The sequence below is a fragment of the Tasmannia lanceolata genome, unplaced genomic scaffold (genome assembly GCF_043159265.1).
Source record: "Tasmannia lanceolata isolate RefF3 unplaced genomic scaffold, GAP_Taslan_0.1 ptg000018l, whole genome shotgun sequence".
Lineage (NCBI taxonomy): Eukaryota > Viridiplantae > Streptophyta > Magnoliopsida > Canellales > Winteraceae > Tasmannia > Tasmannia lanceolata.
This window is the reverse complement of record NW_027518695.1, coordinates 69245919-69254626: the sequence shown is the minus strand read 5'-3', so window position 1 is coordinate 69254626 and position 8708 is coordinate 69245919.

The window sequence follows — 8708 nt, the reverse complement described above, 5'->3', positions numbered from 1 at the left end:
CCTCCAGTACAGTCAAGTTTTCCCAAAAGAGTTAGTCAGTTCTAAGTATGAGTCTGTTTCCGAGTCAAATACAGAATCTGTTTCCACTAACTTTTCTTTTGGTGCAGGTACCGTAGGGGTCGAGTTCATTCCTGGGATTGTTGAGTCGTTCATTCCAAATGCCGAATCTGAAGACGAGTCTGTTGTCAAGTTTGATGAGTCATTTGTAAATAGTTCAATTGAGTCAGTTGTTGATGTTTCTCATGATGATGTAAATTATGCTTTTGAGTCCACTGTAGAGCCTGTTGTGGGCTATCCATCTACTGATGTAATCATTGATTCTTCTATGAATGAAATAAAGAACTCTTTTGTGTACATTCCTATCTCTGTTTCTATTTCTGATTCTGCTTCTAAACTTGATCAAAAAATTAATAATGACAATCAAGACTCCCCCTCTGATGAGGATGCCGATGAAACTCCCCCTGAAATCAAACATATGATCCAACAGGAGGAGAGTCACCAAGCAAAACCACTTGAAGAAGAAATTCAAACCGTAAATATTGGTGACGAATCCTTATTTCGGGAGATACGGATTGGCAAAACTTTATCTCCTGATGAGCGCGAAGAATTAATCACCTTGGTCAAGGAGTTCAGGAAAGTTTTTGCTTGGTCTTATGATGACATGCCTGGATTAAGTGAAGACATCATTCAGCATCGATTACCGCTAATCCCTGGCATGAAGCCAAAGAAGCAAAAACTCCGGAAACTCAAGACAGAATGGGAGTTGAAAGTCTATGAGGAAGTAAAGAAACTTTTGGAAGTAAAATTTATCCAAGTGGTGGAATATCCTGAATGGCTTGCAAACATCGTACCGGTGCCCAAGAAGGATGGGAAAGTTCGAATGTGTGTGCATTTCAGGGACCTGAACAAGGCAAGTCTGAATGACAACTTTCCACTTCTGAACATTGATCTCTTGGAAGATAACACTGCTGGTCATGCTTTATTATCCTTCATGGATGAATTTTCAGGCTACAATCAGATTAAGATGGCACCCGAGGACATGATAAAGATAGCATTTATAACTCAGTGGGGCACGTAATGCTACAGAGTTATGCCTTTTGGACTCAAGAATGCTGGTGCCACCTATCTAAGGGCTGCTACAACTCTTCTTCATAACATGATCCACAAAGAGGTTGAAGTCTACATAGATGATATGATTGTTAAAGGAAAGACTCGATCATAGCACACAATTGCCTTAAGAAAATTCTTCGAGCGACTCAGAAAGTACCAGCTCCGTTTAAACCCAAGTAAATGTGTATTTGGGGTTACATCAGGAAAGTTGCTCGGATTCATGGTAAGTAAAAGAGGAATTGAGGTAGATCCTCAAAAGATCAAAGCAATCCAAGAAATGAAACCGCCAAAGACAGAAAAGCAAATTTGGGGTTTTCTTAAAAAAGTACAATACTTGAGGAGATTCATATCTCATCTAACTATGACATGTGAACCCATCTTCAAGTTGTTAAAGAAGAATTCTCCTAAGAAGTCGAATGAGGAATGTTAGGAGGCGTTAGAAAAAGTTAAACAGTGTTTATCTTTGCCTCTTGTCCTATCCCCAGTCATTCCTGGTCAACCATTGCTATTGTACTTATTTATTACAGACACGGCAATGGGCCGTATGCTGGCTCAGCGGGATCCAAGTCTAAGAGGGAAAAACCTATCTACAATATCAGCAAGAAAATGCTAGAGTACGAGATGAAGTACATTATCTTGGAAAAGATGTGTCTAGCATTAGTTTGGGCAACCCAAAGACTTAGACATCACTTACTATCGAACAAAGTACTTTTACTCTCATGGATGGATCCGTTGAAGTACTTGTTTGAGAAACCCGCCCTTACTGGGAGAACAGCTAGATGGTTGTTGTTATTATTTGAGTTTGACATCACATATGTCACTCAGAAATCTTTTAAAGAACGGGTCATAGCTGAGCAATTGGCCGATGCTCCTGTAAAGGAGAATGCTTTTCTAAAAGCTGAATTTCCTGATATAAAAATCATGGATATTGAAGAAGCGACTTCGAGTACCAAGTGGTTAATGTACTTTGACGGAGCTGTAAATAACCAAGGCTAAGGAGTAGGAGCAATGCTTGTGTCTCTTCGAAAAGAGTATATCCTGATATCCATAAAGTTGTAGTTTGAATGTACAAATAACATGGCAGAGTATGAGGCATTCATCGCAGGACTTGAAGCGGCTCTGGCATTGTGGGTTCAAGACATAGATGTGTTTGGGGATTCAATTTTAATAATCTGCTAGATTAATGGACGATAGAAGACAAGAGAAACTAGATTGATCCCATATAACACTTAGTTAGAATATCTTATCAAGAAATTCAAAAGTATCACTTTAACTCATTTGTCGAGGACCAGGAACCATTTTGTCGATGCACTGGCTACTCTGGCTTCAATGTTAGACATTTCTGTGACGATGGAAGTCCAGCCTTTAGCTGCAGATTACAATAGGCTCCGACACATGTGAATGTGATAGAGATAACGACTAGATGTCCAGATGAAAAGCCGTGGTACACGGATATCAAAAATCTCATTTCAGGCAAGGGACATCCTTCGGAGGCCTCAAGCAAAAAGAGAAAAACTCTTCAGAAATTAGCCTCAAACTTCATCATCTGTGGTGAAGAGTTGTACAGGAGGTCATTTGACGGGATACAGCTTCTGTGTGTTGATGAGGATCAGGCTGCAGAACTCATAGAGCAAACACATGAAGGTGTATGTGGCCTTCACATGAATGGTAAGATGTTGTCAAGGAAAATCCTTAGACTTGCTTCGCATTCGTGAAGAAGTGTCACAAGCATGGTTTAAAATTTCGACCGAAATTTTGGATTTCGATGCAGACCGACACTGAAATCACTTAAAACCGAAATGGTTTATTATTTCGCCGAAATTTCAGAAATTTCGGTCCAAAATTTTGGTAATTTCAGAATTTGTACCGAAATTTCGATTTCCTATGTGGTGAACCCAAAAAACCTGTTTTTTAATAAACTATTGGTTGAACCCCACGTCATATTATCCTCGCCGATTGCTTCCTCCATTTTTTCCTGCGAATCCAATCTTGAGGATGACTGAGAGTAGCAGATTTTGCATTCCGTTGTTTTCTATGCTTATCCAGTGCCGTTACCCACGAAGCTAGAGAAAGAGGAGTTTTGTACACGTAAGTCTTGAATCTTGAGGTGTCACAATTAATTAAAATATATAAGACAAAGAGTTGGTTGAGTGTTGTACACATAAGTCTTGACTCTTGAGTCTTGATGTGTCATAATCAAATTATAATTTAAAAAAGAGAGAGTTGGTTGAGTGTTGTACACGGAAGTCTTGAGGTGTCATTATCAATCAAATTATAAAAGAGAAAGTGGGTTGTAAACTTGTAATATTTCAACGAAATTTTTGTATTAAATAAAATAATCATTCTGTTTGAGTACCAGATTTTGACCGAAATTTCAAAATTTCAGGGGTCCGAAACCGGTACCGAAACTGAAATTTTAAACCATGGTCATAAGTGCCAAGTCTATGCAAATCTCATTCATGTGCCTCCTTCAGAGTTACATTCTCTTACCTCGTCGTGGCCATTCTCAGTATGGGGGATTGATATCATTGGAAAAATCTATCGAAAGCCGTCAAGTGGACATGAGTACATCTTAGTAGCTATTGACTACTTTACAAAGTGGATAAAAGCTGCTTCATATGCTTCCATACCTTCGAATACAGTTGCGAAGTTCATCCGTGTAAATATTATTTGTAGATATGGAGTACCTCATGAGCTGATTTCCAACAATGGATCTCACTTCAAGAAAGAGGTAGTGCACCTGTGTGAAGAGTTCAAAATCAAACATCACAAGTCATCTCCATACAGACCTCAGACAAATGTAGCTGGAGAGGCAGCAAATAAGAACACCAAGGTTATTATCAGCAAGACGATAGAGACTTATAATGATTGGTCGAACAAACTTCCTTATGCCTTGTGGGCTTAGAGGACACCCGATCAGATCCTCTACAGGTGTAACTCCGTATTCTCTAGTGTACGGAATGAAAGCAGTCCTCCCTATTGAGTTGAGAATCCCATCTTTAAGAGTCATGATGGAAGCGAATCTGCCAGAGACAGAATGGATAAAGGCCTGATACCAAGCGCTACAGACGATAGATGAGAAGAGGTTGAGAGCCCTATACCACATTCAGGGATATCAGAGAATAATCGAAAGGGCTTTCAACAAGAAAGTCAAGGTCAGAGATGTAAAGCCAGGAGATCTTGTCTTAAGGTCCTACATGGCACCAGTGTTTGATCCCAGAGGAAAATTCATGCCAAACTGGTCGGATCCTTACATTGTCGATGAAGTCTTGCCAAGAAAAGCCGTAAGACTCCTCGATGAAAATGGAGAAAAACTAACAGAGCCTACAAACCTGGATCAGTTAAAGAAATACTATGCCTAGATACACCAGGAGGCCATCCTTGGTCGATTAGAACCTAAAAGCCAAAAAGCCCAAATGTCAAAAACCGTTTGCAAACTCTTTGAGCCAAAAAAGAAAAAACTTCTTCTTTGATAAACACAAACTAGAGGCAACTTTTATGACTCGTGTCATAAAAGATAAAAAATCTGAACTACGTCACGACCTGATCCATTCCTACAGGGTACGTAGGCAGCCTGATCAATTCAGGTTCGGTCGCAATCTTAAAAAAAGAAAAGAAAGGAAAAATAAAGTGATCCTTTGAACACATATGGGCGAACTACGCGGACCTAATTTCCATTTCTTTGGGGATACATAGGCAGTCTGGAGGGTCCATATTCTATCAAAATACATAAAAACAAATCAAAGGTTTAACATGTTTAACCCAAGCCTACTTAAAAGTCCTTCTGGTGTATTTTAGGCCCAGGTTTGTAGAGAAACAGAAAGAAAGAAAAATGATGGAGTCTTAGACCCGCTAGACTGAAAACCCGAAAGGGCGGTCTAGGCAAAAGTTATGGTCATTCACCCGCTAAGCTGAAAACCCGAAAGGGCGATTTAGGCAAAAATCAGGGTGCTGAGCCTCTTGGATGGAAAATCTGCAAGGGCAGACAGTTCAGGCAAAATATAAGGCATGCAATCTACCAAATCGAAAACCTAAAAGGTGATTTGGTCATGACAGTGACTTCCTAAAAGAACAGGACTCCTGAAAGCCAGCAAGACTTTTGTTTCTTCTAAGGTATTACTCCAAAGTCTGAGTAAGCGCCAACAGGGCTTCTTCTGACACTCTCAAGGCTAAGGAGGTTAAGACTAAGCAATCCAACGGGATAATAACCATGATGGAAAACCTGAAAAGAGAAATGAAACATCTTTAAGCACAGTTTTCAAAGGATTCTAAGAGTGGTAGGCTGTACCATCTTAAAACACTTATCAGGCTAAGAAGCAGATTCAGTCTCTCTCTGATTCTAAGTCATGTATTCGTTGGAGTCCTCGTTTGTTGTAAGTCAAAGTCTAACCTCTGTTGAGTCATGGTCAAGTTCCAAAGTCTTGTGTGGGGAGTCTTGTGTAGTCAGTATTTTTCCCAAAGCCGGGATAAAAAAAGAAGGGAAAAATGAAGGTGTGTTTCCTCGAAGATGAAACAAAGCAGAGCATAGTTCAGAGGGTAGCACTCTCTCAAGCCCATTTGAAATCGCAGTGACTAGCAGCACCGATGCATACGTAATGGTTCCAACATGTTTACAACACCAATGATACACTCAGGATCACTTTCACAACAAATACAATACTATTAAAATGTACCAAACACTAGTAGGCTCTTGAAACCATAATTTACACTCTTGGAACCACTATTTTTAGTGGTTCCGAGGCCTACGTAATGGTTCCTACATGTTTAAAACACCAATGATACACTTATGATCAGTTGTACAACCAATTTAATACTGTTACAATGTCCCAACCATAACTTGCACTCTTGGAACCATAATTTAGAGTTTTGGAACCACTATGTAACCTCTCGGAACCACTAAATTGTGGTTCTGAGGCATACGTAGTGGTTCCAATATATTCCAAACACCAATGATACAATCATGATCATTTTGAAAAGCAATAAAGTAGTATTACAATGTACCAACCACTTAGGAACCATAAATTACAGTATTGGAACCACTATTTAACCTTCTCGGAACCACTAAATTGTGGTTCCGATGCCTGAGTAATGGTTCCAATAGGTTTTAACACCAATGATACAGTCATGATGGCTTTTAAAACCATTAAAATACTGTTATAATGTACCAAACACTAGTTGGACTATTGGAACCACAATTTTGAGTCTTGGAACCACTATGTAACCTCTCGGAACCACGAAATTGTGGTTCCAAGGCCTACATAATGGTTCCAATATGTTCCAAACACTAATGATACAGTCATTATCCCTTCGAAGACAAATAAAGTAGTATTACAATGTACTAACCACTTCGGAACCATAATTTACAGTCTTGGAACCACTATTTAACCACTAAATAATGGTTCTAAGGCCTACTTAATAGTTCCAATAGGTTTAAACACCAATTATAGAGCCATGATGACTTTTAAAACCATTAGAATACTATTATAATGTACCAAACACAAGTTTGACTCTTGGAACCACAATTTAGAGTGTTGGAACCACTATGTAACCTCTCGGAACCACTAAATTGTGGTTCCGAGGCCTACGTAATGGTTCCAATATGTTCTAAACACCAATGATACAATCGTTATCCATTCGAAGACTAATAAAGTAGTATTACAATGTACCAACCACTTTGGAACCATAATTTACAGTCTTGGAACCACTATTTAACCATTAAATAGTGGTTCCGAGGCCTACTTAATGGTTCCAATAGGTTTAAACACCAATGATAGAGCCATGATGACTTTTAAAACCACTAAAATACTATTATAATGTACCAAACACAAGTTGGACTCTTGGAACCACAATTTAGAGTGTTGGAACCACTATGTAACCTCTTGGAATGTGGTTCGCTAGTGGTTCCGAGGTATAAAATGTGGTTCCCTACTTGTTCTGAGGTATAAAATATGGTTCCCTAGTGGTTCCAGAGTATAAAATGTGGTTTCCTAGTTGTTTCGGGGTATAAAATGTGGTTCCCTAGTGGTTCCGGGGTAGAAAATGTGGTTCCCTAGTGGTTCCGGGGTAGAAAATGTGGTTCCCTAGTGGTTCCGAGGTATAAAATGTGGTTCCCTAGTGGTTCCGATGAATAAAATGTGGTTCCCTAGTGGTTCCGGGATATAACACGTGGTTCCTTAGTGGTTCCGTGGTATAACATGTGGTTCCCTAGCGGTTCCGGGGTATAAGATGTGGTTCCCTAGTGGTTCCGGAGTAGAAAATGTGGTTCCCTAGTGGTTCCGTGGTATAAAATGTGGTTCCCTAGTGGTTCCGAGGTATAAATGTGGTTCCCTAGTGGTTCCGGGGTACAAGTTGTGGTTCCCTAGTGGTTCCGAGGTATAAAATGTGGTTCCCTAGTGGTTCCAAGGTATAAAATCTAGTTCCCTAGTGGTTCCGAGGTATAAGTTGTGGTTCCCTAGTGGTTCCGGGGTATAAGTTGTGGTTCCCCAGTGGTTTCGGGGTATAAGATGTGGTTCCCTAGTGGTTCCGGGGTATAAGCTGTGTGGTTCCCGGGTATAAGATGTGGTTCCCTAGTGGTTTCAGGGTATTCCAAGAATCCATATCAAATCTTGTTGTACGACATTTGAAATGATGATGACCTAACAATGGTGATGATGCTTTTTTAGAGTAGCCTCTTCAATTGTATGAGCCTGTTCATGCGAAAGTCCCTACCAAATCCCATATTATAGTTAGACAGACAGTGGAGGATCTGAGGGAAAAAATATAGTGGGGCCTGCTTATTTGAGTGATCTAAACCATTTACTTGCTGGGCCATTTCATGTAGTGCCATAAAATCTTCTCTACAGGATGATCATAACCCTCTGATTTGTTAAGGCTGTTTTTATGGGATCCATTCATTCTAACTCTCTGTGATCCTATTGGTTCAGATCATCCTATGGGATCCATTCATTCTAACCATATTTTCTACCCTAGAACCACTAGGGAACCACATTTTCTAACCCGGAACCACTAGGGAACCACATTTTCTATCCCGGAACCACTAGGGAACCACATTTTATACCTCGGAACCACTAGGGAACCACATTTTATACCCCGGAACTACTAAGGAACCACATTTTATACCCCAAAACCACTAGGGAACCACATTTTTATACCCCGAAACCACTAGGGAACCACATTTTCTATCCCGGAACCACTAAGGAACCACATTTTATACCTCAGAACCACTAGGGAACCACATTTTATACCCCAGAACCACTAGGGAACCACATTTTATACCCCGGAACCACTAGGGAACCACATTTTCTACCCTGGAACCACTTGGGAACCACATTTTATACCCCGGAACCACTAGGGAATTACATTTTATACCCCGGAACCACTAAGGAACCACATTTTATACCCCGGAACCACTAGAGAACCACATTTTCTACCCCGGAACCACTAGGGAGCCACATTTTATACCCCGGAACCACTAGGGAGCCATATTTATACCCCGGAACGACTAAGGAACCACATTTTTTACCCCAGAACCATTAGGAAACCACATTTTCTACCCCGGAACTACTAGAGAACCACATTTTATACCTCAAAACCACTAG